The 12,147-nt window shown below is 45.7% G+C and overlaps 1 pseudogene; it reads right to left on the bottom strand.

Moving 5' to 3' along the window:
- Positions 1-5,923, bottom strand: part of LOC121646913 — a 143,334-nt pseudogene extending 137,411 nt beyond the window's left edge.
- Positions 5,924-12,147: the final 6,224 nt, after the last annotated feature.

Genomic DNA, 12,147 nt, shown 5'->3' with positions numbered 1-12,147 from the left:
CAGTGGGGAACTTGCAGTGCTACCGCAGCAAAGGTGATAGTGTAAAACCAGTGTAAAAACACAGCATTACAGAGGTAAAACAACAAACTGTACAGAACAAAATCTATTTAATAAAGTCTATATAAAAGCTATTATTGCACAGTTATAGGTATTGCCCATATGTTTACACTATTAGTTTTTTAGTCATGGCAGTGTGGGCTACTGGGAGCACATAAAACAAACATAAAAACTCCTCCACACACACTAATGGACATGGTATGTTATAAATAATACTATAAACAACATAAGAACATACAATAAGTGTGTGGTTGATGTAGCAGTGATGGCGACGGAGCATGTGGGGGTTAGGCATTAAGAAGCCTGGTTGTCCAGGGGTAAAAACAGTTTCTGAGACAGTTTGCCTGCCTGCTGATGATTCTGAACCTCCTTCCAGAGGACAGGAGGTCAAAGAAGCCCCGACCGGGGTGTGATGGGTCAGCCAGGATTTTCTTTGCCATATTCAGGCCTCTACATTTTACAATGTCTTCCAGGGAAGGCAGGAAGTCTTAATGACCCCTTTTCAGGGCTTTTTATCCTTAGCTGTGCAGCCAGCATACCACACCATGATGCAGCATTCTATCACACTTTCTATTGTGGTACAATAAAAGGTTTGTAGCAGCTTTGTCTCCAGCCAGCATTTCCTCAGCAGCCTCAGGAAGTGGAGCCTCTGCTGAGTTTTGCTGACCATCGCTGTTGTATTGGTGGACCATGTGAGGTAGTCAGACAGGTGCACCCCCAGGAATTTAAAGGAGACACTTTCCACACACTTGCTGTTAATCCACAGTGGAGAAGGGTCTTCTCTCTTCCTCCTCTAGTCCATCAACCATCTCCTTGGTTTCCAGTGTTCAGAAGGAGGTTGTTGGCTGTACACCAGGCCACAAGCCTCTGGACCTCCTCCTTGTATGCTCTCATCATCACCAGACATAAGACTCACCACTGTTCTGTCATCTGACAATTCCATGATGCAGTATGAGTGATGGATGGGATTCAGTCGTGTGTGTACAGTGAATACAGGAAGGGGCCTAGCACGCAGCCCTGGGGGGTGCCCGTGCTTAGTGCCAGAGTGGACAACGTGTGAGGCCCATCTTCACTGTTTGTGGACAGTCTATTAAAAAATGGTGGATCCAGTCACAGATGAGGGGTGGGAAGTCCAGGTCAGTGAGCTCCCTGATGAGGATGTTCAGTATGATGGTGCACTGATCCAGGAACAGCATCCTGACATAATTTCCCTGCTTCTCAGAGGCTCGCAGCAGTGAGGAGGGCAGTGGTGATGGCATCAGCTAGTGACCTGTTTGCTTCATAAGTGTACTGGTGTTGGTCAAAGTTCTGGCTTCATCCGCAGGTTCTGGTTTCATCCGCAGGTTCTGGCTTCATCCGCAGGTTCTGGCTTCAGGTATGTGTGGACATGTCAACATGGTTTAATGTAATATTCCTACAATCCCCGCACTATGTCTACTAGGTGACTTGGGTAACATTAATATGGCAATTAACTCTTCACACATGATACGCACAGCATTATGCATTGCAAAGAAAACTATCCTTGTGAACTAGGAAAAACAAAAATAATCTGTGTATTCAGCAGTTTAGGAATCTCTTAGTTGACCACATCAGTAGTGAGACAAAGTCTGCCTCCTCAAAGAACTATTTAGCTGAATCTCATTCCCTCTGGTCCCCTGTGCTTAGTTCCATCACTTAGTGTAGGTGGAAGACTGTGACCTCGTTGCTATGGGGATTTGGGAAATGGCCGGGAGTGACTGGTGGTTGCGGGTTCTTTGTGGTTGCCCATGGTGCGGGACCGGGCTGCTCTGCTATGGGGGTGGCTCTGGGTCTGGCCCCGTCAGGGGCTGTGGGGGCCAGCGGTTGGAGTCGCCTTGTGGCGGGGGGTGAGGCCACTGGTGGCGCCTGGGTTGGTGGGCGTTGGTCCTGGGCCGGGTGGCCGGGCTATTCCGGGGCGGGCTGGGCGGGGGTTCTGGGCTCTGGTGCCCGGGGGTGGTCCTCCTCCCTCCGGGGTGGTGGGGTCCGTATGTGCCGGGGGTCTGGGCCTGCCCGAATGTGCTGCCGTGGTGTGGGTTGGTACATTTTTTTTTTTATTTATCTTGCTTTTAATCATTTTAATGTAATTTATTATTTTATTGTGATTATGTGTTGATTATGTGTTGATGCCTTTTACTGTTCTAAATATCTGTATTGTCTTTGTTTTATGTAAAGCACTTTGAATTGTCCTGTACATGAATGTGCTGTACAAATAAACTGCCTTGCCTTGCCTTGCCTTACATGCCCTGGTGTCTGGTTGACGCCCTGGGACCCAGGATATGGCCCAGGGGCAGGGGGGGTGTAGGGGTTTAAAGTAGGGCTGAGTGGAATTCGGGGGATTATAGGGGGAGGTGCTGGGGTGTGAGACAGGGATGCTTGTATGTTGTGTGTGTGTGTCTATACTTTGGATGATGTTTGTGTGGATGTGGGGGTATGTTTGTGTGTGTGCGTATGTATGTGTTAGGATGAGTGGGGGTGTGTCTTGGGAGTGAGCGTGGGAGGGTTGGATGCTGTGTGAGTGTTTATATTGTGTGGGTGGAGCTAAGAGGGCATATATGAGTTAAGTGCACTTGTGGGGGGGCCAGGGCGGGCCTATTTTTCTGGGGTTGGTGACGGCTCACTGGCTGTGGTCCCTGAATGGCCCGGTCGTGGGGGGCGGCCTCTCCTGGTCTGTCTTGCCCTGGGGGGCCTCCTGGGGAGCGGGGGTGCCTAATGCCACTAGAGGCTCATCATCCAGAGGGAAGTTTGCTTACATTCCCGGACCCCTCTTACTTCCCGCTCTCTCTGTCTCACACACACACACACACACACACACGTAGGTGGCCAGGTCCTGGGGTGGCTGCGCTTGCTTGGGGCTCGCTGTCCTCTGGTCCGCCTGGGGTGTCCCCCACGGGGCATGGTGGGTGGGTTGCGTGACTGTGTTGTGGTGAGTACTTGTGGGTGCGGCGCAGGGGAGGGTGTGAGTGTGGGGTTATATGGGGTGCAGATTGGAGTAGGTGGGGAGTGGGGGGAGGGGCCGATAGCACCCTAGTTCCTGGGGTTTGTAGCTGGGACATCGGGGTGTGTGCTGGCCTACGCCGGGTGGCTGTCTGGGGGGGCCTGGTCCTCCTAGGCATGTTGCGGGCTCTCTGCCTTGGGGGGTGGGGCGGCCGCCTCTGGGCTCCTGGGGTACTGGACCCTTCGCTTGGGCTGCCCTGGGTGGCCGGTCCCTGGCTGGGCCGGCGGCTGCTGATCTTGGCCCACTGGGACCTGTGCCCCGGGACCGTGGGGGGGCTCTATCTGGGGCTCTCCTCTGCCGCCCTTCGGGTGGGGCTGGAGTCGTCTTTGTGGTGGGGTGGCTTGGGTTGGTGCTCCGGGTCTGCTGCTTATACTAAGCGATAATTATTTTTTTAATTTTTTTTATTTTTCTGTGAGTTAATATCTGGTTGCTGTTATGTCTTTTTGATTTGGTTATTATTTAAAAACTCTTAATGACTAGCAGCCCTGTTTTTTCTGTGTGTGTGTTTCTGCTTTTGTAAAAGTTGTAGGAAATTTTCTGGTGTGTTCATGTACAGGTGTAACAGTTTTTTGTCTGGTGATGGTGTGGACTGAAGGGTTGTTGCCTTCTGTGTGTGATCTTTTTGTCTCCTTTCTTCTTTCCCTTTTGCTCTTTTTGCTATTTTCCATCTTTTTCTCCCCTCTGGTCAGGTCCAGCAAGATTACATAGATTCCGTGATTCAAAGTAAATAAATAAATAAATTAATCACATTATCAAGAGGAGCCTTATCCATAGGCCTCCCCTTGGCAGAGCAAATTTGTTCAGCACGATACAGCAACCAGATTATCATTTTGCTTTCTATGATGCTGGACAGGACAAGTTAAAAAAAACAAAAAAAGTTCTGAGGGAGACAGGACTTAAAGTGTAACTCCACCACCTATTTTTCTGTGTAACTCCACCTACTGCCGAATTTGAAAACTGCTTAAAGCTGCAAGAGTTGGGGTTGGGATGTTTGGAGTGATCAGGGAGTGGAGAGTGGGTGGGTCGGGATACATACGCAGAATTATTGACAGACAGCAGCTCAGCTCATTAGCGAAATGGAAAGCGAGATTCACAAAGCACCTACGCCAAGGTGTGGTCTTTGGAGTGGAGGTATCCTCAGCTATACATGAACCAGGTGGTCCTGAACCGTATCAGTCTGAGCCCTTAGCGCTGTTATGCTGGCCCGCCAGCAGCGCCAGCAGCTCTGGAAAGCTGTGGAGAATCGCAGCAGGTTGTGGCAGCTGCAGGAAGTGCTGCTCCTACGATTTGAGCTGCTGAGGGTTAGCAGATAACGAATAAAGTCCGGAGTTACTTTTCCATCCCTCAAAAGCAAAATCTGTCCCATTGCAGGAATATCTCATCAGAAACTCTGTGAAAGAATAGAAGTTTGAAACTAGCAGATCTAAACAAGATAAGTTAAAATCCCTTCATATGCGTTGGTGTGTGTGGTTTTCTATGCCTGCAAGGCGAAGACCTGCCAACCTGCATCTGGAGGAAGATAAGCTTTTTATGTCACAAAAAACACAACCTGGTTTTACCCTGTAGGGGGCATTATGAGACATTTTTTACCCACAACATTTTAAATTTTTTTGTTTTCAAAATAAATTTTAAAAAATGCTAATTTTATCAACAGTATACATGATTTTCATCACTATTAAGTAATTCTGTGTTGTTTACAGCTAAAAAACAAACAAACATATTTTTGGGTGCACTACCCCTTTAAGCTGGTGGAGGACAAGTCTCTGAGAGCATAAATACTGAGGTCAGGGCCACCGGTCTGTTGTCATTTAGGCTGCTTATGGTGCTTTTCTTAGGAACAGGGACAATGGTGGCTGCTTTCAGGCAGGTTGGGACGGGGGCCTGTTTCAGGGAGGTGTTGAAAATCCTGGTTAGGCCCCCGACAGCTGATCAGCACAGACACTGAGACTGAGTCCTGCTGATTATTTTCAGCTCACCAGAAAAGTATTTTTTTTAAAGGAGAGCTCCCACTTTCTGCAGCTCCCTGAACTCAGACACAGTAAATCTGAAACTGCTGAGAAATCCTCCTGAAAACTTTCCTCTGTGGGAAAAACTCACATGTTTATCACACTGTTTTATTATTGAAGCTTTTATCTGGATGTTTCAGCTCATTTAGTAAAGAACTGAACATTAAATCAGTTTCAAGTCTGAGCATAGAAACGTGAAAAAGAGCTGAAACACATGTTGGAATAAAAACTGTTCAATCTGACTCTGATACAACATTTACACCCAGCTCACCTCTGTTCCTCTGAGCTGAACTCAGGAGGATGATTCATTGACCGGTCACTCTTAAAGGACACACAGCTGGGTTCTGGTTCTGGTTCTGGTTCAGGCTGATTCCTGTGAATAAAGATGGTTTAATTATTTCACTGCTGAATTCTGAAATTGTTCAACAACATTTTATTAAAATAAGAATCTGGAAGACAAATCAGAAACTAAATTCCAACCACGATGCAGAAACTAGTCTCAGCAGAGACGTCAAGAACTGATTCAACTGAAACTGGTTTTCATCTGAAATATGATCCAACCTCCACTGAACAGTGACAGATACTGACTGTTGGTCTAAGGAAACTCCAGCTTTGAACTCAATAATCTGATCCATCGACCGGTCACTCTTCATGGACACACAGCTGGGCTCAGGTCCTGATTCAGGGCTGGTTTCAGGTCCAGGTTTGTTCCTGTGAATCCAGATGTTTGGTGTGAGTTCTGAGCTGTGACATGGAGAAGAGTCATGGACAGTTAGAGACGGACATCTCACCTCTGAGTGCTTTTAGAGGGAGGGACTCCCTCCTCTCTGTCCTCACACTGATCCATGATGCTGGATTCACATCAGCTCACACACACTTTCTACCTTCACCTGCAGAGGAAACACACATCATTCATCTGAACATCAAGTGAAATCCTCCTTTCCATCATCTGCTGTAGGAAGATCAGCTGCTCCTCCTCTGATTGGCTCTGAGTTTGTGTTTCATATCAGTGTCAGATGGATGCAGTCAGACAGCAGTGAGGAAGAGGAAGCTGCCTTCAGCTGCTGGACTTCTATCAGGACACTAGATGGAGGGATGGAGCTGCAGACCAGCACACACAACAATGACGATGATCAAGAATCAAGAATCAAGAGTCTTTATTGTCATTGTGCAAGGCACAACGAAATTTTGTTTCAGAAGTTCTCGGCTTAAAAGGCACACTGTAACACACGAAGATAAGAGTATGGAAAGGCAAAAGGCAATATATCTTTAGATAAATATATATATATATATATATATATATAAAAGAGTAAAAGGAATAAAATGGAATAACAGTGCAAATCAAACAAGTATTTAAAGTGTTTAAAGTGACTGGCATGGAAGTGATCCACATATTGCAGCATATTGTCCCAAAGTGCAGTGCAGTCTGAGTGTCTGCCTGTCTGCAGGAGTTTAGTGTTCAGTCTATGGATGGGGGGTGGGGGGAGATGGGGTGATGGATTTCACAGCTCTGGGGAAGAAGCTGTGTTTCAGTCTGTTGGTGTGGGCTTTGATGTTTCTGTATCTCTTTCCAGAGGGAAGAGGTACAAACAGTTCGTGTCCTGGGTGGGTGGGGTCTGCAGCTATACGACTGGCCCTTCTCTGGACCCGGCTGTCGTATATTGAGTCCAGGAGTGGGAGAGGACTCCCTACAATCCCCTGTGCTGTTTTCACCACCCGGGCCAAGACCTTCCTGTCGTGTGCAGTGCAGCTCCCGTACCACACTGTTGCACTCAGACAGAGAATGCTCTCTATGGTGGCTCTGTAGAAGTTTGTCAGAAGCTGAGAGGAGAGTCCAGTCCTTTTGAGCTTCCTGAGGAAGAAGAGCCTTTGTTTGACCCTCTTCACCAGGTGCGATGTGTGTGCGGACCAAGTGAGGTCAGATGTAATGTGGATGCCCAGGAACTTGATGTTGTCCACCCGCTCCACCTCCTCCCCATGGATGAGGACAGGGGTGTGTTCCATCTTCCTGGATCTCCTAAAGTCCACAATGACCTCCTTGGTCTTGCTGGTGTTCAGAACAAGGTTGTTGTCTGAACACCATCCTGTCAGGTGCTGGATCTCCGCTCTGTAGAGGGTCTCATTGTTGTCCGATATGAGACCCACCACGGTGGTGTCATCTGCAAACTTCAGAACCATGTTTCTGGGATGAATAGCAAAACAGTCATGTGTGAATAGGGTGAAGAGGGCCGGGCTAAGCACACATCCCTGTGGTGTGCCTGTGCTCAGGAACCGTGTGGATGATGTGCAGTCCCCAATCCTCACCACCTGAGGCCTATTTGTGAGGAAGTCCCTGATCCAGAAGCATAGGGGGTTGGACAGTCCGAGGTTGTGGCGTTTCAGTGTCAGCTTGTCAGGGATCACTGTGTTGAAAGCCGAACTGAAGTCCACAAATAACATCCTGACGTAGGTGTTAGGATGCTCCAGGTGAGTGAGAGCCGTGTGCAGTGCCAGTGAGACTGCATCCTCTGTCGATCGCTTCTCCCTGTAGGCAAACTGATATCTGTCCAGAGTAGCAGGAATGACGTCCTTGATGTGACTTAAGACGATCCTCTCAAAGCACTTCATGATTACTGGTGTGAGAGCGACCGGGCGGTAGTCATTGAGGCAGGTGACAGCAGATTTTTTCGGCACAGGCACAATGATAGAGGATTTGATGCACACAGGAACTGAAGCAAGCTGCAAGGACAGGTTGAAAATGTCCAGAAAAACTCCAGCCAGCTGTTGTGCACACAGCTTCAGAACCCGACCTGATACCTTGTCTGGTCCTGCTGCTTTGCTAGTGCTGACCCTCCTCAGGGTGGAGCTAACCTGGTGTTGCTGCAGGACGAGAGGCTGCTCCTCACGCTGTGGAAGATAAACAGTCTCTCTGCTGCCAGGTGTGTCGAAGCGTGCAAAGGAACTGTTTAAGGTGTCAGGTAGGGTGGGGTCATGGCTGATCTGCTGGTTGCTATTCCTGTAGTCTGTTAAGGTTTTGATGCCTCTCCACATTTCACGTGGGTTGTTGTCAGTGAAATGCTCCTCAATGCGCTGTCTGTACCTATGTTTGGCCTGCTGGATGCCCTTCTTCAGTTCTGACCGGGTCCTGCTGTAGGCCAGCCTGTCACCTGACCTGTCGGCTGCTTTGAGCAGAAACCGCATTGTGCTGTCACACCATGGTTTCTGGTTTGGAAACACCTTGATGTTTCCAAACCATGATGACGAAGTAACAACATTTTTATTCCCTGACTTTGACTGGAAGTTTCAGTCAGCTGAACACTTGAATCATTTCAGCTGATTCATGATGCAGCAGATCATCTTCAGTGTTAAAAAGATCAGAAGAATTCTTCCTGTTTAGTTTTCAGACTAAAAACTTTCTTCCTTTTTACCAGGAAATACCAGCAGCACCATGTTAGATCTCAGCTGCTGGGAGGCCTTTAATAAAGCAGATGAAAAGTGGAAATTTTTCTTTTCCTTTTATTACCATGAAAAAGAGACTGAAACTAAATCAGATGGAAGGTTTGAAATCAGGAAACAGGACGAAATGTTGGACATTTTCTGTCAGCAAACAGAAACTAAAGGATGATGTTAAAGAAGGAAAAATGAAGTGATTCTAGTCTGGATGGAAAGTCTGACTGAAGGAGCAGCAGAATCACACACTGTAGGTTCTGATCCGTTAAACTGCTCCCTGCAGCACAAATGAGGAAGTCCCTGCTCATCTTCATCATCATCAAGCTGTACAGTGGATTATCGGCTCCATCAAACCTGCACACAGCTTCATCACCGACTACAATCAGACAGTTTAACTGACTTTCATCATATTTAGAGTTTATTTTGAAAGGTGGAACAGGAAGCAGCAGGAAGCTGCTGAGTCTGACTTTAAGGTGGAGACGACAGTTTGATTCCAGGAAATAAAAACATGAAGCAGTTTGTGAAGGAAACAAAAACATCAGCTGATCCAGTTAAAAATCATCATTAACATAAACATCAATAATGATCAGCTGATCATGAAGAAGCTTTAACTTATCAATAAACATCAACTGATCACCATGTAGTTTGATTCCAGTTAATCAATAATCTGATCATCATGTAGATTTTTCTTCAAACAGCAGAGTGATCAAAGCTGGAGCTGAAATCAGAAGTGAACATGTTCTCCAAACATTCCAGAAACAAAGAGGAAAGTTCAGACTTACAGTTTCTTCAGAGATGAAGACGAAGACTCTCCACCCACACAGGTGAGCTGCTGACTGGAATGAACCAGACTCTACCTGAGATGGAAACAGGACAGGTAGGAGGGAGGACAGGTAGGAGGGACTCTGATGGTAAAAGTCCAACATTTCAAATGTAACTTTACTCGTCTGACAAGCTCAGATCATCAATCCCTGCATTTCTACCAGGTGAGAGGCAGGTACACCTGGACAGGTCTCCAGTCCCCTGCAGGACCAACACAGAGAGACAAACAACCGCTCACACTCACTCCCAGGGAGAATTTAGAGTGAGCAGTTTACATAACCTGCATGTCTTTGGACTGTGGGAAGGGGCTGTAGTAACTGGAGAGAAGCCACGCATACACGAGGAGAACATGCAAACTCCAACCAGGAACCTTCTTGCTGAGGCAACAGAGTTAGACACAACACCACCATGCAGCCTCCTGATTATTAATGAAATACATGTAAATAAATAAATAAAAAGATCAAAGCATGAAAGATTGAACTCAGACATTTATGAAGAAATGAAAAAGTTTCCCCAGAAAAAGAAAAGAAGAAGAAATCATGTGTCTTTCTGCTAGAGCACAAAGAAATGGTTGTTTTTTGGTTCAAAAGTCATTTTCATCAAGTTGATTGAACTTTTTGTTTACTTTCATCAGTGTGTGCAGCCACACCTTCATCTCCTCACTGTGATAACATGTGGTCTGACTGGTTTGACTGGTCTGACATGCTGACGTCTGCAGACATGAATCATCTCATGACTCAGTGGAAACACACAAACTCTGCTGCTGTTTAAATGTTTGATTTTCAGGCTGCTGAAGCTCTAATGGACCTCAGATCTCCTGAAGTGGACTCTTCATAGATGGGTTTGTCTCTGTTAGCAGATAAATGAGGTGCAGCATTCTTGCATGTAAAGCCAACACTCGGTCACAGAAGAAGAGAAGAAGAAAGATTCTGCGGATCATCAGCTGAGCTGCAGCTGGAACTTTCTCTTTATTCTACTGGACCCATCCAGCTACAGAAGTTGACTTCAGAGTCTCTGATTGGCTGTTTTCATTGTTCAGAAGTGAATCAAAGACTCATCCTGACACACCTGATAGCACAATCTCTGTCTGTGTTAACAGTCTCCCTCTGCTGGTCAGAAGATGAACTGCATGATGTCAGCTTGATGAACCCAGATGACATGAAGTGTTTCAGTGGTTCAGATACTTCAGGATCATCATTAGAATGAAAGTCACGAGTGATGTTAACCACACTGATGCTAACAGTCATGTGTTCATATTAATGTCCATGAATGTCTCAGGTGTGCTGGAATCACAGCTCCATCCATCTGGAATCAGTAACTGGAGACCAGTATTCAGTTTCTATTCCCAGTGAAACACGAGGAACTGTCTCTAACAGCTGGATGAAGAGCTTTTAAAGAACAATGTTCAGGATTTGTAGCATCAGGTATCAGATCCAATCACAGCACAGACACAGATCTGATCAAAGTGATCAATGATCTGAAGATCAACAGTGACTCACAAACTCGTTGCCTCAAAAAATGGAACTTTTTGTTACCTTGAATGACTTTAATGAACTGGGATGATGTGAGCTTGTAGAAGTTAAATGAAGCTGATAAATCTGAGTTTGCTGGAAGTTCATGAGGGTGTGGAAGAAACTTCATGTGATCGATTCCACAGAAATTAGAGGAGAAGCTTCACAAAATCTGGTTTTATTGAACACAGATGATGACTCCAAGTTAGCTTAATCTGAGTAACTGATGAAGTCCAAGTAGTTGTTGCTTTGCAGCAGGAACTTGCTGTGAGTTAAACTCATGTTCCACCAGCACAGAGCTCTGCAGCAGCTACCTGTCTGGTTTTAATCCCAGCAGCACCTGGAGAGCAGTCACACCAGCTCCCAGCATTCATTAGAAATCCTTCATTTTCCTCATCAGTCATCATTCTAACAGCTAAACCGTCTTTTTATGTCTACAACATGTTCCTAGAAACTGAAACTAAGCTGGAAGGTGGATTATTGCTGATATGAGCTCAATATGGAGACCAGAACATGTTTTCCTGTCTGGATTCCTCACGTTTGAAGCAGGAGATCTTCAAGGGTGACATGAGATGATTTATTGATTTATTTACATGTTATTATTCCTAAATCACTTTTTATTCATCACAACAGCCAGAAACAAGAAGATAAAAGAAAAGTAAAGAAGAGAAACTGGACATGACGTCAGAGTTTATTTCTCTTCTTTTACCTCTGAAATCATTAGAAACCTGTTTGTGTCGTTTGAATTATTGATCAACCAAATAAATATAATAAAACTGAATAAAATAGAATAAAGGTCTTTAAAAAACTCAGGCTGGTTTCAACTAAGCTCCTAAAGTTACATGAAATGAATTAATTTGTTAACAGAAGTCATCACCATTTTTCATGAACTCATTTTATTTCCACTGATTCAACTTAAGTTTATTTATTGAACCTTTTGCAATCCAAAGTTCATACGACTCATTTCAGATTAGAATTAATAACCAGATTAAAATGAAGTTCTGTCCACTAAATCTATTTAATTAAAGCCAATGTAACATTTTACAGTGTGTGTAACATGTGTGATAGAAATAAAGCCCCACTGCTCAACCATTCCTTCACATCTCTGAGGACACGTCTCTGCTCTCCAAGGACCTGCAGACACAGGGAATGGATGTTCTGGCAGCTCAGAGTCTGGCTGAGGGGACAGAGGAGAACCTGAAGAAATCCATCAGAGACTTTGAGGGACAGAAAAGAGCAGCTGATGAGTTTGTGGGTTGGGCCAATAAAAAGCTGCTTTTATTGTATTTAATGAAGGCGCCTCCAAAAT

This window comes from Melanotaenia boesemani, chromosome 10 (genome assembly GCF_017639745.1).
Source record: "Melanotaenia boesemani isolate fMelBoe1 chromosome 10, fMelBoe1.pri, whole genome shotgun sequence".
Lineage (NCBI taxonomy): Eukaryota > Metazoa > Chordata > Actinopteri > Atheriniformes > Melanotaeniidae > Melanotaenia > Melanotaenia boesemani.
Note: the sequence above shows the minus strand (reverse complement) of the source record. Positions and strands in the feature narration are given on the sequence as shown.